The sequence below is a fragment of the Ursus americanus genome, chromosome 5 (assembly GCF_024610735.1).
Source record: "Ursus americanus isolate L20-20 chromosome 5, mUrsAme1.1.p, whole genome shotgun sequence".
Lineage (NCBI taxonomy): Eukaryota > Metazoa > Chordata > Mammalia > Carnivora > Ursidae > Ursus > Ursus americanus.
The window spans coordinates 71,914,848-71,937,741 of NC_142131.1; the positions used below are offsets into that span (position 1 = coordinate 71,914,848).

The 22,894-nt window shown below is 35.2% G+C and overlaps 1 long non-coding RNA gene across 1 annotated transcript in view; it reads left to right on the forward strand.

The window, feature by feature from the left end:
- Positions 1-22,043, forward strand: part of LOC148110146 (uncharacterized) — a 441,138-nt gene extending 419,095 nt beyond the window's left edge. Inside the window, exon 4 of the long non-coding RNA XR_015724333.1 lies at positions 21,916-22,043. This is a non-coding gene — a long non-coding RNA (uncharacterized LOC148110146). The remainder of the gene's footprint in view (positions 1-21,915) is intronic.
- The last annotated feature ends 851 nt before the right edge of the window (positions 22,044-22,894 follow it).

The following is a 22,894-nucleotide window of genomic DNA, read 5'->3' on the forward strand; positions in this document are numbered from 1 at the left end:
GGCCAGCTAGGTAGAAGAAGGGCAAGAAAAAAATGGTAACCACCAATACTTCTGTCCCTGGAGAAAGATCTTCTAGATCCTTGCTGCTCGCACATGTTCTAAGACTAGTCAATAAATCTTCATGTATACCCTAGGGAGTTTTCAGACTGCCTTTTCTGGTCTGGGTCTCAGACCTAATGATGTACTATGTTTGCCCTTGAAGAGTGGAGACTTGGTTTCTCATTGCCCCCTGGCTCTCGAAGAGTTAAGCCCCAGCAATGTTCAAAGGTCCTGGAGCACAGACCCACCAATTTTCAAAGCCAGGAAATGTGAGGTCTTGTTCTCCTGCTGTGGGTCCCCTGGTATGGTCCCCCCATTAGTGCTCAATGTGGGGCTTAATCTCCTTGCTCCTCTAAGCCTGTGTTATCGCTCCCACTTTTAGGTCAGTGCTCTGGGTGTTTGGTTCCCACTCTATCTCTGCCACTTTTCCCCTTCTTCATGTGGGCCTTCTCTTTATGTCTTTAGCTGTGGAAGATCTACCGGTTCTCAAGTCATTTCTGGAGTGCATTGCATTACATGTGCTTGTTGCCTTGGTGTGTCTGTGGGAGGTGTTGAGCTCAGTAGCCTCCTACTCTACCAGCTTCCACTGCTCTCAATAATGCTACCTTTTAAAGTAAAATTTCAAAGTCTCCTTAGTGGTAATTTCAAAATACTGAGTGTAAAGGCAGTATATGTACATCAATATATGTATAGATAATCATAGTAATAATATAACTGGAAGCAAAAAAAAACCAATAAATGTATTTGTCCCACATGGTTGTATTATAAGGTGATTAAAAATAACTTTCTGCATTAACATTCTAAAATATATTGCATACCATGTTAACAGAAATACACCCAATAACCAGAATTTTATTTCAAGGAGCAATCTATCAACACTTCACTAGGATAGGGGCTGAAATGCATCACGAGAATTTGACAAAGAGAAGACCTCTGTGCTAGAGCTGGGTGGCAGGCGTCACCTATTAGTAGGCTGGGCAGTGAATGAGTGTTAAAGAGGCAGTATGCTCTCAAGTACCTCAGCAATAAAGTTAAAGCGTATGAGGGCAGTGGTGGAAAACATGGGGTAATAACCAAGAAGAGGTTTGTTGGTTTGTTTGTTTCCCAAGAAGAGTTTTGAGGCTAGATAAAATGCCAATGGAAAAACTCAGGGACAAGGAGAAGGAAAGAGATGCAAGGGAAAGAAATTCAAATGTGATTGATAAAAGGAAGTTCTTGAGGAGAAAAAAGAAAATGATTGGGATGTTGATTATCTATGAAGTAATTAAATAAGAAGTTGGGTATCTCTGTTGAAATACCTAAGGAAGGGGATGAAATATTTTTAAAAAAAAATCTCATATAAATATTTAGTTTGGGGCCAAAATATGGAGGGATATTTTTCTAATGTTTGTAATTTCTTATTGAAATAAGAGAACAGCAGCCTTGCTCAAAAGATCGTCCATTGTTTCCCACTAGTTTGTAACATTACAAATAAATTTTCCATCATAAATATTCATACTAAAAAAATAAATATCTATTCATACTCATTAGTATTTCCAGAGCACTTAAAGTAGCGTGCTGTGTCATAAATACAGAAACAGGAACCTTCTACATTATTAGACCACTGGCCTAATAATCCCACTTTTTCTTTCTTTTTTTATCTAAACCACAATTTTAGAAGTTGAAGCCACATAGATGTTCCCCTTCCCCCCCCCCTTTTTTTTTGTACCTACAACAAGTTGTATGACTACCTCTGGTTCAATGCTATGGAAATACAATATTCCTCAGTCATCACTTAAACAACACAATGTTTTACAATGTAAAATATTGACACAGTTTTGAGAAATGAGAACTCTTGCATAATGGTATTTTAAGTAAAATTAATGTAACTATTGTGGAAGACAATTTGAAATTCTTAGTAAGTTAAAGACTGCACTTCTGAGTTTTATCCTGAATAAACTTCCATTATATAAGGAAACAGGAATAACTGTGCATTATTATACTGTTATACTAGCAAAGAAATGTAAACAACTTAGTTTTCTACTAATAGGGGAATGGATAACGGTGGTTTATTCACTTGATGAAATGGTATAGAGATATAAAAATGATTTTATTACACAAAAATAACTGCCAAAATGTTAAATAAAAGAATAAGCTGTAAAAGGATATAGTATTGTACAATAAATATCTTACTTATGAGAGTATACTTAATTCACAGAATATAAAAATATACATGGAAACTTTAGAGAACAACTTGTAGGGAGTGAGTACCAAGTGGCAAAAGGGAAAAATGGTAAAGAATGGGGCTTTGGGCTACAATTGTAACTTTTTTCAATTAGAAAATTCTTAAAATTAAAAAAATAATAGGAAAGTTACTTGCATAAGTCAAGCACAGGTATTAATCAAACACACAAACAGATTTAATTGGATAACTGCTTATGTTATTGACAGCTTAAAATAGCTACTTGTCAATTAGGGACTTAAAAGTTAATGGGCAACATAAAATATTTTCATAAGTAAGATTAAGTATTTATTAAGTATTCAAGAGGATGAATGAGGCAGCAGTAGTCAGATGTAAAGAAAAACTCCTCCCAGGATCTGTCAAAGAACTCAGGAATTGACCCTTATGTAAGAGTTAGGGTTTTGGAATTCACACTGGATGCAAAAGTTCAAAAATCTGTTGAAATGCAAATTACATATTTTTGTGTTGCTATAAAATATAGTAATAGAATTATTTATTGTAAGTTATGGAGAATTCCAAGCTGTAGGAAAAACTGCCTAATGATTAGGAATACATCTACTTGAACACATCTGGAGATGGAGAATTTTATACTTCCTAAAAAAATCAGTTCATGCCCAATACTTGAAGCCACAGGTTAAGATTTTATAGAAAATGTAAATAGATAATATTCCTCAACCCAAAGATCTCAGGATGCTTTTCTCTGAGGTTTATGAGTGTCTAGTCAGATTCAATAAATACAAAGATTGTAGTTCAATTTAGATTAAAAATAATGGAAAGAAGAAAAGGCAGGAAGGGAGGGAAGAAGACATTCTTTTTTATGTTAAAATAAGTGAGGTTCTGAAGTGCTGGTGTATTCTATTTATTGAATTGGGTGGGCTTTCACAGGTGTGCTCAATTTGTGATTATATATTGAGGTATCTCTTTAGGATTTGTGCATTTTTTGTATTTGTGCCATACTTGAACAAAAAAAGACCTCTGTTGAATTTAAATTGTTGAAGTTCAGAGATCATATTGTCAGTCAAAGTCAAGTCGATGAAGTAGATCTTCTGTGTAATTCTGTACATGTGAAAAGTACCATGACCTCAAAAGTTATTAAATCTCATTTTTACTCTTAGAGATTCATAGATGAGAAACCCAACATGAATAAGATAATGAGTCTATAAAGTTTCTCTGGTGGCTTAATGAATTCAAGGAGAGAAAGGACACTTCACAGTTACTATTACTAAAATATTAATGCTAATATTTAATCAAGAACAGCAATTTTTCCCCATAGTTTCTAATTTCTATTGATTGTAGTGATGAAATGCTGACTTTCCATCATTGTTGGATGCAACTTACCTTATGTTGCCCAAAAGTATTCACTTCTTGACTCTGAGTAAACATGGGAGGATATTAAAATGAAGGCCACAATACGGGAATGAATGCTACTATACTTACAGATAGGCAGATAAAATAGAGCTACAAAGTCCACATGGAAAATTTGGATATGAAGTAATAACTACAATTATGAACCTGATGCCTCTTGTGAAAGGCTTTATGAATTTTCATTTTATCTCCTTTCAGAACCACATAGCTTAAATATAATTTAGATTACAGCCAGCTATGATGTATCATAGCCATTTTCGGGGGCATATCCCTGGCACACTTTTAATGGAGGGCAGGGGAGAAATTATTTTCTTCATAATTTACAGTGACTTGCACCAGGAATTTGCTTGGATAATCCTACAGGCTACTTGTGCTGTGAACTTACGTAACTAATAGCTGAGTGTCATAATCTTACTAAGGCAGTTAGGATCATTTAACCTTTTTTTTACAGAGTTGCAGATTGAGAGTTCTAGAAGATAAGTAACATTCCAGCTCCCAAAACAAGGCTGCTTCTACTATGGGCTACTCCTTGGCACCTCCTTCCACACATTTTCTGTTAGGTGATGGCATATTTAGCTTCTTAATCTGTAGGTTTAAATCCCAGAGACATCTTTGATTCTTTCTTCCTCAGACTCCGTATTCAAGTTGTATAAAAATCATGAACAAAAAATAAAACCAAAGAAAAATAAAAACAAAGAAATCACAGATACACTAGAAAAAAAAAAACAAACCATGGATCTTTAGAATGGGAAAAGCTTTTTTAAGTATAACATGAAATATTTAATTACAAATAAAATAGACTAAAATTTTTGACTACAAAAATTAAAATGTAGGGGTACATGGGTGGCTCAGTTAAGCCCTCCATCAGGTTCTGTGCTCAGCGCAGTCTCCTTGTTCCTCTCCCTGCCCCACTCAAATAAATAAAAAAACACACTAAATAAGTAATACCTAAAAAAATAAAAATGGAAAAAAAAGATGATTATTTTTTGTATAGCAAAAATACCATATAACATTCAAGGCAGAGATAAATCAGGAAAAGATTACTGAAAAGTAAAGAACTAATTATACTAATAAGAAAAAAAACCCCTCAAAGTCAATGAAAGATAAAAGTTCTAATAAAAATAGTCAAAAGACATATACTAGACAGTTAAGGGAAGAGGAGATATATAGAGACAATTTATGTATTTATATAGACAATACAGTCAACAGAAGTGTTCAGTATCACAAAGAAAGACAATGAGATGTCAGGTTTCATCTATCATATGGAATTAACTGGCAATACAGAGTTTTGGGGAAGAAACCTCACTACTTACAGTACAATTTGGTAATACTGCTGTTGTGGGGCACCTTGGTGGTTCCATTGGTTAAGCCTCTGACTCTTTATTTCTGCTCAGGTCATGAGATTGAACCCCATGTCCAGCTCCACACTGGGTGTGGAACCTACTTAAGATTCTCTCTTTCCCTGTCCCTCTGCTTCCCCCCCAACCCCCCAAAAAAGATGTTTTCTTCCTAATAAACAATTCTAGAGAGAGTATCCAAAGGAAAATATTTATCTAAGTGACAGTCATTATCATAAAACAACAAACATGTTATAATGGAGAAAAGGTGACAACTACCCAAGTGTCTAATAGGTGCAAAATGAAAAGACACAAAAATGAAACATCTCTTACCAAGATTTACAAAACTGTATTCTGCACTTGCTCATTCCTTCTGCTTTATGCCACTGTCCACTCACTGTCCACTGTCCTTTCAAACTTTATGTCCTTTAATTTCCCCAGAGGTGCTGTTTATTTTCTCATTCCATCCAACACTCTTATCTCTGCCTAGTAAATTCAGTTTCATTCACCTCTCACCACCCTGTATTCTATGCCCACTTGTCCTGAGCTTTCATAGTAATTTAGGAATGTTCATTCCCATTCTCATGCCATATGTTTCTCTGTTGTATTTCCAGTTTAATCAAAGCAAAATCTGTATCTGAATTCCTGTATTGTATCCCTACCGCTTGTTGTGACTAGCACCTTTTAGGCATTTAATAAATGCTTACTTAATTAACTTTGTAAATTATTTTGTATCTATACAATAGAATACACTTCATCTATTAAAATTATGTCATAGAGTATTTGGTGACTTAAATAATAGTTCATGATCTAGAGATCACCAAGAACAATTATCCTTTCACCTACTACAATTAATGTTTTCATTGAATTGTAGTGGACACAATGTTCCATTGGTTTCAGGTGTCCGACATACTGGTTCCACAATTCTACATGTTTTTTTTTTTTTTTTAAGATTTTATTTATTTATTTGACAGAGATAGAGACAGCCAGCGAGAGAGGGAACACAAGCAGGGGGAGTGGGAGAGGAAGAAGCAGGCTCATAGCGGAGAAGCCTGATGTGGGGCTTGATCCCGGAACGCCGGGATCACGCCCTGAGCCGAAGGCAGACGCTTAACTGCTGTGCCACCCAGGCGCCCCCACAATTCTACATGTTATGCAATGTCCACAAATGTAGCCACCTCACCATACGATACATTATAATACCATTGACTGTATTCCCTGTGCTGTACTTACGTTGTACCCATGCTGTATCTCCATGACATACATTCTGTAACTCTAAGCCTGTAATTCCCACTCCCCTTCACCCATTTAGCTCATACCTCCACCCTCTTCTCATCTGGTAAACACCAGTTTGTTCTCTTTATTTATAGGTCTGGTTTTGCCTTTTTTGTTTTGTTTTTTAGATTCCAGATAGAAGTGAAATCATAAGGTATTCATCTTTCTCAGCATGATTTACTTCACTTAGCATAATACCCTCTAGATCCATCCATGTTGTTGCATATTGCAAGATCTTGTTCCTTTTTTATGGCTGAATAATATTTCAGTGTATGTGGGTGTGTTACATCTTCTTTATCCATTCATCTATTGATAGACTCTTGGGGGCTTCCATATCTTGGCTATCATAAATAATGCTACAGTAAACAAAGAGATGCCTATATCTTTTCAAATTACTGTTTCTGTTTTTTCTCCACATTCTTGCCAACGCTGGTTATTTCTTTTCTTTCTGATACTAGACATTCTGTCAGATATAAGGTGATATATCTCCTTGTGGTTTTGATATGTATTTCCTTGATGATTAATGATATTGAGCATCTTTTCATGTGTCTGTTGCCCATCTGTATGTCTTCTTTGGAAAATTGTCTATTCCAGTTCTCTGCTCATTTTCCACCTGGATTATTTATGGATGTGTGTGTGTGTGTGTGTGTGTGTGTGTGTGTTCAGTTGTAGAAGTTCCTTTTATTTTTTGGATCAGAAAGTTGTCTTTTTTGTTTATTGATGGTTTCCTTCACTGTGCAAAAGCCTTTTATTTTTGTATCGTCCCAATAGTTTATTTTTGCTTTTGTTTCCTTTGCCTGAGGAGAAATATCTAGAAAATGTTCCTGTGGCCAATGTCAAAGAGATTGCTGCTCCCATTACCCTTAATTCTTACCTCTCAAGACCTCTCTCTGCTTTGAGACCAGCAGGCCTAACAGTAACTGTATCATTAAGATACTGCTATGTCAGTGATTCCCAGAAGCTCAAGACTTCCAGATACTTTGTGATGCTCTGGATTCCAATATATGCCAGGCTCTTAATACCACCCTCTTTTTTAAATCCCATCTTCTTCCATTCTGTAACTTCTTTAATCCTTCCACTGTGCTCTTTAAAAGCCAAAATCAATAATTAGTGAACTCCTCTACAATTTTACTCTTCTCCTCTCTTCTTGCTCTAATAAAATCCTGCCTTTTTTCCTCAGTTAACTGTTTTCTTGAACCCTTCTCAAGTGGCTCTTTTTTTTCTCCCACAACTCTCCTACTGTTGGACCTGAAGTAAAAGAGATATCCTGCCTGTTTGTTCATGAGGATTTTGAGATTATCCTTCCTCCCTTCTCCCCAAAATCTTCAGCCCTGAATGTCATGTCACCAGATCCTACAATCTAATATCCCTCAATCATCTACTAACCCGAAGCCATACCCCATCAGACATTGAGGATTTTATCTCCTGGCTTTCTCCAAAGCTACTTCTTTCCTGTGGTCATAATGTAGACATTATAAAACGTGTGATACAATTTTTAAATAATTTTTAATTTGAGCATAGTTGACATTATTTGCAGGTGTACAACATAGTGATTCAACAATTCATACCTTACAAAATGCTCACCACAATAAGTGTAGTGACACACTGTTACAACCAAAGTTACTACAATATTATTGACTCTATTCTCTGTTATGTACTCTCATCCCCATGACTTATTTTAAAACTGGAAGTTTGTACCTCTTAATTCCCTTTGCCTATTTCACCTCTTCCCTAATCCCAGAAGGCAACCACCTGTTTTTGTTCTCTGCAATTACAAGTCTGTTTCTGTTTTATTTTTGTTGTATTTTGATAGTTTGTTCATTTGTTTTATTATTTTAGATAAAACATATAAATAAAATCATGTGGTATTTGTCTTTCTCTGATTTATTTCACTTAGCATCATACCCTCTGTGTGCACCCATGTTGTCACAAATGACAAGATCTCATCCTTTTTTATGGCTAATATTTCATTGTGTGTAGCTGCTACCTCTTCTTTATTCATATGTCAAGGAGTACTTAGGTTGCTCTGTTTCTTGGCTCTTGTAAATAATTCTGCAATAAGCATAAGAGATGCTTATATTTTTTTTCAAATTATTAATTTCATTTTCTTTGGGAAATACCCAGAAATAGAATTACTAGATCATATAGTCTTTTTAATTCTTGAGGTACTTCCTTACTATTTTTTCATAGTGCCTGCTCCAATTTAAATGTTTATCAACAGTGCATGAGCTACCCTTTTCTCCACGTCCTTGGCAACTCTTACTATTTCATATCTTTTTTGATACTCGCCATTGTGACTGGTATGAAGTGATATCTCATTGTGGTTTGAATTTGTGTTTCCCTGGTGATTGGTGATACTGACCAAATTTTCATGTGTCTGTTGGCCATCTGTAGGTCATCTTTAGAAAAGTGTCCATTCAGGTTCTTTGACCATTCTTTAATCAGATTATTTGTTTTGTTTTCTGTTCAATGAATTTTTTATATTTATTGTATATTAACTTTTTATGAGATACATCATTTTCAAATATATTCCATTCAGTTGCTGCCTTTTCATTTTGATGATTTTGTTAACTGCAAAAGCTTTTTAGTTTGTTATTATCCCATTTGTTTGTTTATGCTTTTGTTTTCCTTACTGGAGGAGACGGATCTAGAAAAATATTGTTAAGGCTGATGCCCACAAGTATACTATGCTTTCTTTTAGGACTTTTATGGTTTCATGTCTTACATTTAGGTCTTTAACTATTTTAAGTTTATTTTTGGATCTGGTATAAGAGAGTGGTCCACATTCTTTCTTTGCATGTATTCATGCAATTTTCCCAACACCATTTTTTTGAAGAGACTGTCTTTTTTCCATTGTGTATTCTTGTCTTCTCTGTTGTAGAAGAGTAATTGCTTATATATGCATGGGTTTTATGATGATTCTGGCCTAAGGTTTATCAATTTTGTTTCTCTTCAAAGAACCAGCTCTTAGTTTCATTGGTTCTTTCTATTGCTTTTCTTTCATTTTCTTTCTCTCTCTCTCTCTCTCTCTCTCTCTTTTGGTCTCTATTTCCACTCGGATCTTTATTACTGTTCCTTCTAATAACTTTGAGCTTTGTGTCAGATTAGATTGAGATTTTTTTCATGTTTGTTAAGAGAGGACTGAATCAGTATAAACTTCCCTCTCAGAACTACTTTTGCTGTATCACAAAGATTTTTAACCACTGCTTTCCATTCTTACTTTTCTCCACATATTTTTTTACTTTCTTCCTCATTTCTTGACTGACCCTTTGGTTGTTCAGTAGCACATTGTTTAGCCTCCATGTATTTCTGTGGGTTTTTTTTTTTCTTGTAATTTATTTTTGAGTTCATAGTGTTGTGGTTGGAAAAGATGCTTGATATGATTTCAGTTTTCTTAAAATTGTTGAGACTTGTTTGTGACCTAATACATGATGCATCCTAGAAAATGTTCCATGTGCACTCGAAAAGGAGTATATTCAATTGTTTTTGGACGGACTGTCCTGTATGTATCTGTTAAGTCTAAATGGTCAGTGTGTCATTCCAACCCTACCTTTTCATACTGTTTTTCTGTCTGGATCAGATAAGCATTAGCGGGAGTGGAGTGTCAAAGTCCCCTACGGCTATTCTATTACTGTCAACTTTTCCTTTTCTGTGAGTTAATATTTGCTTATTATATTTATACTTAGGTGCTCCTCTATTACGTACATAGATATTTACAGTTGTTATACTGTCTTGTTGAATTGATCCTTTTATCATTATGTAATACTCTTCCTTGTCTTTTTTCAGTCTTTTCTTTAATGTATATTTTGTCTGATATAAACATTGCTACCCCAGAGTATTTTCCCTTCATTTGCATGGAATATCTTTTTCCATCTCTTCACTTTCAGTCTGTATCTTTCTTTAGTTCTGAAATGAGTCTCTTGTAGACAGCATATAGATTTTTTTTATCCCTTTAGTAACCTTATGTCTTTTGAATGGATCATTTATTCCATTTACATTTAAAGTAATTACTGATAGGTATGTACCTATTGCCATTTTGTCAATTGTTTTCTAGTTGTGTTTGTAGTTCTCTGTTTCTTTCTTCTTTTGCTCTCTTCCCTTGTGATTTGATGACTTTCTTTAGTGTTATAGTTGGATTCCTTTCTCTCCTTTTTGTATACTATTAAAGGTTTTGGTTTGTGGCTACCATGAAGTCCACATATAACATCCTATGTACATAGCTGTCTGTAATAAGTCAATGGTAGCTTAAGTTCAAACACGTTCTAAAACCACTACATTTTTACTCCTCCTTCAACACTTTACATATATGATATCATAATTTCCATCTTTTTATTTTGTGTATCCCTTGACTAGTTTCTGTAGATAGAGTTGATGTTACTACCATTGTGTTTTAACCTTCCTACTAGCTTCATTAGTGATTGATCTACTTCTAATGTGTGTTTGCTTTTGCTAGTGGATTTCTTTTCCTTTTGTAATTTTTTTTTTCTTCTAGTTATTCTAGCCTTTTCCACCTAAAGAAGTGTCCAGAATCTCCTGTAAGCCTGGCTTAGTGGTGATGAACCCCTTTAACTTTTGTTTCTCTGAGTCACTTTTTAGCTTTTCATTTCTGGGTGATAACATCACGTGGTAAGGTATTTTTGGATGTATTTTTTTTCTTTTCAGCACTTTCAATATATCATGCCCTCCTTTCTGGGCTGCAAAGTTTTTGCTGAAAAATGGCCTTATGTTTACCTATTATACAACTGTTCCTTTTCTCATGTTGCTTTAAGACTCTCTCTTTAACTTTAGTTTTTGCCATTTTAGTTATTGTGTGTCTTGGTGTGGGCCTCCATCAGTTCAACTTTCTTGGGGCTCTCTGTGATTCCTGGACCTGCCTATCTGTTTCATTCCTCAGGTTAGGGAACATATCAGCTATTCTTTCTTCAATTAAGTTTTCTGCCCTTTTCTACTTCTTCTGGGATTCCTTTAATGAAAATATTAGTATGCTTGATGTTGTCATAGAGGTTGCTTAACATATCCTCATTTTTTAAAAATTCTTTTTTCTTTCTGCAGTTCAGCTTAGTTGTTTTCTACTAGCCTTACTCCAGATCACTGATCCACTTTACTGAATTCTCTAATCTGCTGTTGATTCCCCTCTGGGGTATTTTTCGTTTTAGGTATTGCATTCTTTTATTTATTTATTTATTTATGATTTATTTTATTAGAGAGAGAGAGAGAGAACATGAGTGGAGGGCAGAAGCAAACAGAGAGGGAGAAGCAGACTCTCCACTGAGCAGGGAGCCTGACACGGAACTCGATCCCAGGACCCTAGGATCATGACCTGAGCTGAAGGCAGATGCCTAAACAAATGAGCCACCCAGGTGTCCCTCATTTTAGATTGTGTATCCTTGATGTCTGAATGGTTCTTCTTAATATTTTTTTCTCTTTATTGAAGTTCTCACTGAGTTGCTCCACTCTTCCCTCAAGTCCGATGAGCATCTTTATGACCATTAACTTGAACTCTTTGTCAAGTAGATTGCTGATCTGTTTTGTTTCTCTCTTTTTCTGGGAAATTGTCTTATTTTTTCATTTGGAACATAGTTTTTGGTCTCTTCATTTTGTCTGGCTCACTGTTTCTTTGGAGTGAGTAGGTTGACTACATGTCCTATTCTCAAAGGATTGGCCTTACATAGAAAATGTCTTGTGGTACCCAATAGAACAATCTCCTCCTATCACCAGAACCAAGTGCTCTAGACGTGCCCTCTGTGTTAGTTGTGTGTACCCTCCTATTGTAGCTGGACTGCAACTGATATGGATACACTAGTGAGCACAACTTGTCCCTAGAGTGGATGACTGAGAGGCCCAACTTCAGCCTGCAGTGAGCTGGTGGGGGGGTACCTCCCTTTCCCCAAGGGCTGTGCTGGAGACTGTAGATCTCAGCTGGGTCTGCCTGCAAGAGTGGACAAGGTGGTAGTTACTCTGGGGGAATACAGGTCCTGACTGGGGTGGGAGCCATTTTGGAGGTTCACCTGCCAGGGCAGGTCCATAGGTGAATGCTAGAGCAGGATCAGCAGAGCTAGCATGACAGATGGAAAAAGCCAAAACTGGCTCCCACAAGCATCTGGCCAGCTAGGTTGAAGGAGGGCAAGAAAAAATGGCACTGCCAGCAGTTGCATTCCAGGCGAAAGCTTGTACAGATCCCAGCCCTCTGGTATACATCCTAAAATTAGTGAATCTTCATGCATAACCCTGGAACTTTTCAAACTTCACTTACTTGCATCTATATAATAGCTTCTCTTCCTGTTAGTATGGATTGATTTTTTGTGTTCCTCTCTGAGGTCATGTACCTGACTTGTGCATCAGATACAGCTCCTCTCAACTGTGCACTTCAGCCTTTCTCCTTTTTCTCTTGCGTCCTGCTTTTTTTCTCTCTCACCAGGTAATTCCAATTAGCTTAATAAAAACTATCATTTCTCCCGCCTAAAAAAAGCCCTCTATTGATCCCATAATCATGTCCAGCTACCAGTCTGTTTCTCTGCTCTGCTTGACAGCAAAATCTTTTCCAAAAGACGTCTGTTTCATTTCTCCAATTCACCCTTCCAGTATCATTTGATCTGATTATAATTAGGGTTTTTGTCACATCACTTCATGAAACAACTCTTAGAAGGTGATCAATAGCTTGGTTGAAAATAAAACATATTTCCAAGCCTGGGCATCTTTGAGAGGAAAAGGGAGCACAAATGATTAGGACCCTGAAGAACTGGGCACAAAGCAGGGCTGTCTCAGGGAACTTGCACATGTGGTCACCCTACCAATAACTACAAGGTTACTAAACAGTTGTCTAACCGTAGGTCTTTCTCATTTGACCCTGATGTAGCATTGACTGAAAACAGTCTTTTAGTACTTCATGAGTGAACTACCTTATTCTCTTGGCTTCTAGGTCACCACACACCTTGGTTTCCCTCTTTCCTCATTTACTGATGATTTTCAGGCTCTTTAGCAGGTTTTTCCTCATCTGTACAGCCTCTAAATTATGAAGTTTGCTAGTGCTGAGCCCTTAATTCTCATTTCTTCTCTCTTTTTTTTTCTTTACTATATTCACCCACTTGATTGTGGATTACTTATTGTCAATTATACAGTTTCTACTCTGAAGGTTCCACTGAACTCCAACTCATCTCTTCAATTGCTTTCTCACTATCAACATTTGGATGTACAATAAATAGACCTCTTAAACTTAACAAAATTGGTAACATTTTCCTCACGAAGCCTTGGAGTCATTCCTGATTGCAGTCTCTCTTATGTATGTCCTAAGACACTTTTACCGTCTCTATTGCTACCAGCCTGGTTCAAGCCCTCATTTTCTCTCACCTGTATTATTTTAACAGTTTCTTTACTGATTTCCTCATTTATTCCCTCAAGCCAACTCATCATCCCCTACATACATAATCCATTCTCAAGACAGCATACAAGATGAACATTGGACATTACAAAGCAGGATGTGCCAAACCTCTGCTCAAAAACTCTGCAGTGGCAAACTGTTACATTCAGCTGTAAAAGTGTAAGTCCTTTAGTAGCCTATAAATCCCTACATTATCACACTCAACTTCATCTCCTACTCTTTCCTTTCTTCCTTATTCTGCTTCTGCCACACTAGCTTTCCTACTCTTAGACACACTTGGCATTCACCTGCTTCCTGGAATGTTCTTCTCCAAAATTTATCTATGATTATCTCCTTCACATTTTTATTTTTTCTGTATTACCACATGAATTTGTTTGTTTTTCATTAAATATATTTTCAGCAAAAACATGCATAGCTATTAATTTTCATTATAGTTTGTGGAGTTATACTCCACCTCCTTGAGGGTACAGTATTTACATAAATCATTTGGAGCTCTTCTGTTAAGGAGACTTGTTTATTCTCCTCACTCAATATTTATTGATAGCAGTATGAATTCATTGAGATTTATTATATAGTTTATTATATACCAGTTATAATCCGGTACAACTTTATATAGTTGCTCAAATTGTCCCTGCTCTGCCAGGCCATGTGTTGTTGTTTTTTTTTTTTTTCCCTTTTTCTTTAACTTTTTAAAGCCTTTTCAAATATCCCCTTGATAGTAATGCTTCCCTGACTGACTTATTTTAAATTATAACCTTTCCCCGCCATCTACTGTTGCCTCTTTGTTCTCTTGCTTTGCTTTAGATTCTTGGTAGCATTTACCACTTCATAACACATAGCAGTTACTGGACTATTTATCTATTTATCTATTTATCACACACACACACACACACACACTGGCATGTCTGCTTCCACGGGAATGTGAACTCCAGAAGGATAAGGATTGTTACCTGCTTTTTCTATTGCTTTTTCCTCATCTCAAAGAATAGTGCCTAAAGCATAATAGATATTCAAATGATATGCACTGAATGAATATATGAATTGCTGATATAACCTACAATGGAGTGGACTAAATGTAACCATAACAACAAGGATGAGTACTACCACTGCTGGGCACTGTTGAAGTGATTCTTATATTTTTAATTTCATATGCATAGAGAGGAATCAGTGAGGGTATGCATAAAATTGTTAATAAAAGATATCTTCAAGTGTGGAGATTATAGAAGATTGTTTTGTGTTTTTGCTGATCTCTCTTCTCTAAATGTTCATCTGTAAAACCTATCTTATTACTATAATAAAAAAAGATAAATAGGAGATAGTTGCTCTTTTTTGCTCTCTTATTTATTTTTCTTGTAGTCAGGCTTTTAGACAAAGTGTGATTTAGAAAAAAGACATTTCAAAAATAACTTTTCACAAACAATGGATATCTCTAATCCTTGCTTTTAGTATATATGAGGTTTACCTACTATATTTTAAACACTTGTGAGTCTTTAAGAGAAAAAAGTAACTGAAAAAAATCTCTCCACAGAACTTTTTGTCAAACAGTAAGTAAAACCTACTTAACAAGGTGTTTTGAGCTTACACAAGGCAAGAAAAACTGAATCATATTTACTCTGATTTCAGTACTGAAATGAAGTCATGAAAGAGTGCAAAAACTGAAAAGGATCAAACAAAATCCTCCTCTCCCCCAAATATCCAATAATGCAGTATTTGTGATAAAAAAATGAACTAATCTATTCCCTGAAATGAAGTAACAATTTAAAAAATAAAGCAAAAATATAATCTCACTAAAATATACTTAGGCTCTTTTAAAATAGGCTTATAGACTGAAGTTTTGCTTATAATGTGACTTTGTAAGAATCGAAGCTAATTGAATTTGGGAAGTGTCAAGCACTATTTATAAGCAAAACCAAATGCTATGAGCTTTTGAAGCTCAAATCCAGTTTAAGCTTGAGCGAACTCAATTTACAAATTCAGACTTTTTACTTGCTGAATAAAATGCATATGGGGGGTAACTTGCTTTCATCAGCAACTAATTGGAAGTTTATATCTATACATTCCATTCTGTTCTTTTTTTGTTTTTGTAAGTTTTTCTTTTTTTTGAAAATTACAGAAATACTTTTGTAAGCTTGAAATACAGATTTGAATGTGAAGGCATTCAGAATAAGTCACCCCAAATTTGCTACTTTGCTCTCTATGGAAGGAGAAACACCTAATTGCCAAATATCTGCTCTTGTGATGGTATATGAATTACTGTCTTCCCATTTGAAGGCTGGGTCCTATCCCATTCCTTAGCTCAAGATGGCATATAAGCCTCAATTGCTTAATTTCTCCTTGAGTCTTATATTCTCATGGGGTCCCTGTGTATGTCATTAAATTTGTTTTTTCCCTGTGAATCTGTCTTGGGTTAGTTTGATTATTAGACCACCCAAAGAACCTAGAAGGGTAGAAGGAAAATTTTTTCCTACTCAGCAAAGGCAAGGGATAGAAAAAAGGCAACCAAGATGGGTCGGTTTGTCTCCTATCAGTCAAAAAATAACAAAATAGGTCTAGGAATGTAAGTGGGAGACTAAAGCACTTTTGACATGTTTCTTTTGAGAGTTACTTTAGGCTGGGACTTCCAGAACGGATAATGCAACCTAATTTTTAATCTATCAGAATTGTACTATATAGTGTCACTATTAGGAATCAAAATGCTTTAAACACATTTAAAGGTGTCTTGTTTCCAGTTCCAAAAGATTCACCTTGGTATAAGGAGCAGCCAGGACCCTGGACATGTGGCTGCAAAGAGCAAAGGTTTAGTAATAGTACACAAACCATGACGGGAAAGCAAGAGAATCATATTAGCAGAAACCTGTAGGCCAATAATATGAAACCAGCTAAGTGGCTAATATATCTAAAATTTTAGATGCCGATATTAATAATACAGAATGATAACACAAATCAGCTAGAAGGAGTGAGATGACATAGTCATTTGACAACAGTGCACAAAGAAAATATACTATGTCAGTGAATCTAGTAGCACTGCTGCTATAAACTCCTTGGACACCAGTTCACGTTAATTGTCAGCTCAGATTGCATGGCTTTATGGAGGTCTTGCTGCCTTGCTGCAGGATACTGAGAATGCCAGTCCTTATTAGAAGGCTGATGCAAGAACAAGAAGCGGTGAGAATGCCACAAGACAGGCCTTACTATTTTATTTTATTTTATTTTATTTTATTTTATTTTATTTTATTTTATTTTATTTTATTTATTTTATTTTATTTTATTTTTTTTATTTTTTTTATTTTTTTTATTTTATTTTTTTTTATTTTTTTACTTTATTTTCTTTTCAGATTTCATGGGTTCACTCACCTGGTCCTATATATTCACCTTTCCTCAAAGACACTTTGTCCTACGTATTAATGGTTTACTTGATGTATTTCTTCTAATATAGGTTCCCCTTCCTTCACATTCAGTTCTTTGGCCAGTCAGAAAGATGTCTCACTCCTTCTCTTCTATTTATGGTCTCTTCTCTGCTGTTCCATCAATGATTTCAGTATCTAGCCCCAAGCCAGTGTCCATTTCTGTCACCCACTGAACTGTGATATGGCCTGACCTCTGCCCCACATCTTCGGGACCAACATCTTGCCAAAACTGTATGGTGTACAGCATTCGCACAGACCTAGGCAGCCATTCTAACTCAGGCATGAACTTTTAAGCATGGGGGAGGTAACAGTTGGTCAGACAATCCTTCATTAATTGGGAACTACAATCCCCTAGCTGGTCAGTTCAGAATTTTTTTCTCTATGATTCATTAAAGAATGCCAAGAACCATGAATTCCAAGTTGCCTGTGGCAGTGAGCAAATCATTGCATCCTTAGATGGATTATTTCTGCTTTACCCGTTTCATAATAACTAGTTTTTCATTCATACTCCCTGGGATAAGTTCCTACAATATATTTATCTATATAATGAAGGTTGTCTCAGGCTCTGGTTTACAGAGGGACTCAGATTATGATAGTTTTCATTTTATGCTCCCTGAGCTGGGATAAAAATTGGAAGCAGCTTTTCTCAGAATGTTACATAGAATACAACTTTCTCAAGATAATATTTTTTTTGAAGTTGTATTCAAAAATAAATTTGGAAAGCACTACATCTTATAGTATATTTAAGGTTCAAAAAGTTTTGCACTTAAATTCACCTGTTTGGTTGGTTTAACCCATCATTTCCTCAGCTGAAACCAAAAGAAAAATTTAAAAGACAGTAACTGTCAGTGATGAACAGCAACAACACTGGCAGCCACAGGAAAACAAAACAAAACAAAACAAAACAAAAAACCAGAAAAACAGTGTTCCATGAAATCTATCATAAGAAATGCTGTGATTAATTCCTTAATACTGACACACCACTGCGACATCTCTGAAATCATAGAGAATGCTCAGAAAATGCATGTCCTTCACAGGAGTCTTCTGTCTTCTGGAGTCAATTTCTGTTTTCCTGTAACCCCTAAAGCAAGGACCCAGAAGGAAATGTTAACTGATGGGAAAGTTTAAGTGCACCCAGTCGAGTATAAGCTAGCTTGCCAGCCTGCCTCCCTGTCTGCCTGTCTTCTTTCTGTCCTTCGTTATCTCCTTCCTTCTGTCATTTACTCTCCCCTCCCCATTTCTCCCTTCCTTCCTTCTTTTCTTCTTTCTTAGAAGACTTTGTTGAAGAGGAAGGTAATGAATGCACAAAATACATAAAAATGCCATCAGAGAATGTATCATATCAAAACTGAAATTCATGTATCAAGGTGATATAGGATTTTGGGGAAGCATAGATTAGGAATTTTGAGACTTCTATTAAGCATGTCAATGCATAAATTGATGTAGTTTGGAGAAAAAAATCTTTCCTACTTCACCAATAATTCTTTTTTTCTCTTACAACCGTATTTTTATAACAACATTTTCAAGCATTCCTAACTAATTATATAATGAATAACAATATATCCAACACTAGATTTAACAGTTGTTAACATTTGGCATATTTTCTTCATCTGTTGTTTGCTAAAGTAATTTTATAGTGAATTAAAAAATCATAGCATTCACCCAATGTACTTCAGTATGGGATTATAAGAAATAATGACTTTAAGTACCACTTACTACCTTTATCAAACAGACCAATATTTCTCTGATACCACCTAACATTTGTACCAGCCGTATTCAATTTCATGCCAAACCCCTTGATCATATATTATTGGTATAATTTTTGTTTCTTTTACTTTAAAAATACCTTCTTATGACTTTTATTGAGTTTTGAAGAGACCCAACCAGTTGTCTAATAAAATGTCTTACATTCTGGATTTCTCACATTGTTTCTTCTTGATGCCTCTGAAGGTGTTCCTCTGACCCTTGCATTGTGCTTGAGTCAGAAATTCAATGTAAAGGATTTTTAAGGGTCTCGTTAAATATTTTCTAAAGGGAAGCTGCAGAGTGGATGTAACATTATAATATTATACCTGAAATATGTTTATTGAGAGTCGATCCTATAGTAAACACTGTAACCAGAAATGCAAATATATTGGGAATGAAAACTCAGTAAATCTTTGCCCATGCAGACTTCAAGCTCTTCTAGTATCAAGCTCTCTCAGTAGACGTAGCACTTTTTTCAGCCGAAGAGACAAGTTTAGGGTTATGCTTTCTCTTTAATATAGGCAGTTGTCCTGCTTCTCCATTTCTATTTGTATTTTTAAATTTTTAAGTGAAATATAGTCGCTAAACAATGTCATATTAGTTTCAGGTGTACAATATAGTGATTCAACATTTGTATCCATTATGAAATGATCTCTATAAGTCTAGTTACCATCTGTCACCATACAAAATTATTACAATATTATTCACTATATTTCCTGTGCTGTACTTTATATGACCATGAATTATTTATTTTATAACTGCGAGTTTGTACCTTTTAATCTCCTTTATCTATTTCACCAGTCCCCTCACATGCTTCCCTTCTGGCAACCACTACTTTGTTCTCTATAGTTAAGAGTCTATTTCTATCTTTGTTATGTGTTCCGCTTTTATTTTTATTTTATTTTTTTTATTTTTCTTCCTTTTTTTTTAAAGTTATATTGTTAGTCACCATACAGTACATCCCTGGTTTTTGATGTAAAGTTCGATGACTCATTAGTTGCGTATAACACCCAGTGCACCATGCAATACGTGCCCTCCTTACTACCCATCACCAGCCTATCCCAATCCCCCACCCCCACCCCTCTGAAGTCCTCAGTTTGTGAACATATAAGTGAGATGGTATTGCATTTGAATTTTCCTGTCTGATTTATTCCACGTAGCATAATATTCTCTAGGTCCATCCACGATGCTGGAAATGGCAAGATTTTATTTATTCCTATGACTAAGTAATATTCCATTAGGTACACCACATCTTCTTTACCCATTCGTCTGTCAATGGACACTTGGGTTGCTTTCATATTGTGGCTATTGTAGATAATGCAGTAAACGTAGAGGTGTGTATATCTTTTTGAAGTAGCATTCTCATTTTCTTTTGGCAAATACTCAGAAGTGGAATTACTGGGTCATAAGGTATTTCTGTTTTTCATTTTTGAAGGATCCCCCATACTGTTCTCCACAGTGGCTGTGCCAGTTTACATTCCCACCAACAGTGCATGAGGTTTCCTTTTTCTTCACATCCTTGCCAACACTCGTTGCTTATTATCTCTTTGATACTAGCCACACTGATGGGTGTGAGGTGATATCTCATTGTAGTTTTGAGTTGCATTTTTCTTATGATTAGTGATGTTGAGCATCTTTTCATGTGTTGGTTGGCTCTCTGTAAGTCGTCTTTGGAAAAAAAAATCTATATGGATACTCTTCCAATTTTTTAATCTTTTTTTTCCTCTCGAGTTGTGGGAGTTCTTTATATATTTTAGACATTGACATGCTATTAGACATGTCATTTTCAAATCTCTTCTTCCATTCAGTAGGTTGTCTTTTCACGTTGTTGATGGTTACCTTTGCTTTGCAAAACTCTTCAGTTTGATGTAGTTCCAATAGTTTATTTTTGCTTTATGTTTCCTTTGCCTGAAGATGAAGATTTAGAAACATACTGCTGAGACCAGTGACCAGGAGATTACTGCTTATGTTTTCTTCTTGGAGTTTATGGTTTTTTGTCTTAGAATCAGGTCTTTAATCAATTTGAGTTTACGTTTGTGTATGGTTTAGAAAATGGTCCCGTTTCATCCTTTTGTACATAGCTGTCCAGTTTTTGCCTCACTATTTATTAAGTACTGCGTTTTCATATAGTGTATTCCTGCCTCCTTTGTTGTAGTTTAGATTAACCCTATAAGCATGGGTTTATTTCCAGGTTCTCCATTCTGTTCCATTGATCTACATACCTACTTTGTATAGTGCTATACTGTTTTGATTACTATGGCTTTATAATATAGTTTGAAATCTGGGAATGTGATACCTCTTTTTTTTTTTTTTCTTTTACCTCAAGATTGTTTTGGCTATTCAGATTCTTTTGTCTTTCCCTGCAAATTTTAGGATTTTTACTTTTAGGTCTGTGAAAAATACTACTGGTATTGTGTTAGGGACTACATTGAATGTGTAGATTGTTTTGGGTACAGTAGGTATTTTAATAATATTAATCCTTCCAGTCCATGAGCATGGTATATTTTTCCATTTATTTGTGTCATTTTTCACTTGTTTCATCCAGGTCTCATAATTTTCAGGGTACAGTTCTTTCACCTCTTTGGTTAAATTTATTCCCAGGTATTTTATTCTTTATGATACAATTGTAATGGGACTGTTTTCTTCATTTTTCTTTTTTGCCACTTTGTTTTTAGTGTATAAAAATGTAATGGATGCGGTGTATTGATTTGTTTCCTGCAACCTTACTGAATTTATTATTTTTTTTTTTGATGGAATCTAGGGCTTTCTGTATGTCAAATATATTTGACACATCTATGTGACAACATATATTTGTCACAGTATAATTTCTTATCAATTAGGAAACTGTTTCTTGTCTGATTGCTGCTTCTAGCACTATGTTGAATAAAAGTAGTAAGAACGAACATCCTTCCTTGTTTCTGATTTTGAAAAGCTTCTAGCTTTCCACCATTGAATGCAATGTTAGCTGTGGGTTTTTCACATAAGGCCTTTGTTATGTTGAGCTATGTTCCCTCTAATCCCACCTCCTTGAGATTTTTTTTTTATCATGAATGCGTGTTAATTTTGTCAAATGCCTGTTTTGAATCTATTGAGATAATCATATGATTTTCATTTGTTAATGTGATGTATATATTGATTGATTTGTAGATGCTGAACCATCCCTGAAATCCTGGAATTAATCCCAGCTGATGGTGCTGAATGAACCTCTTAAGGTATTGTTGAATTTGGTTTGCTAATATTTTGTGGAGGATTTTTGTATCTATGTTCATCAGGGATATTGGTCTGTAATTTTCATTTTCTTGTAGTGTGGTTTCGATTTCAGGATAATGGTGTCTCATAATAGACATTTGGAAAACTTCTTTTCTCAAATTCTTGGAATAGTTTGGCAAGGATAGGTTTTCCAATGTGTTGGTGTATAATTTTTTTTGTAAGAGTCTCTTATAATTTTTGTATTTGTTGGTGTCAGTTTTAACTTTTGTTTTGATAACTCTGGATTAACGTTTATCAATTTTGTTTATATTTTCAAAGAACCAGTTCTTAGTTTTATTGGTTTTTTTTCCCATTGTTTTCTTATAAATGACATGATCTTTATTATTTCCTTCCTTCCCCTAACTTTGGATTTTGTTCTTTCTTTACTAGTTCCTTTAGGTAAAGGTTATATTGTATATTTTTTTGAGATTTTTTTCTTGTTTTTGAGATAGGTTTGTTTCACTATAAATATCCCATTTAGAATTGCTTTTGCTGCATTCCAAAGACGTTGAAACCTTGTGTTTCCATTTTCATTAGTCTATGGATATTTTTTTATTTGTTTTGGGCCAAGGAAAACAAACATTTGTTTGCCTGTTTTGCCTTCATTAGTTTGTGTTTTGTTCATTTTTTTTTTTTTCTTAAAATTGATTTCTAGTTCTATACCCTTGTGGCAAGAGAATATGCTTCATGGTTTCCATCATTTAAAATGTGATGTATCCTGGAGAATAGTCCATGTGAACTTGAAAAGGATGCGCATTAGGGTGATTTGGGGGGAATGTTCTGTATATAACTTTCTCATGTATCTGGTCTAATGTGTCATTCAATGCCATGTTTACTTACTGATTTTCTATCTAGATGATTTATCCATTGATATAAG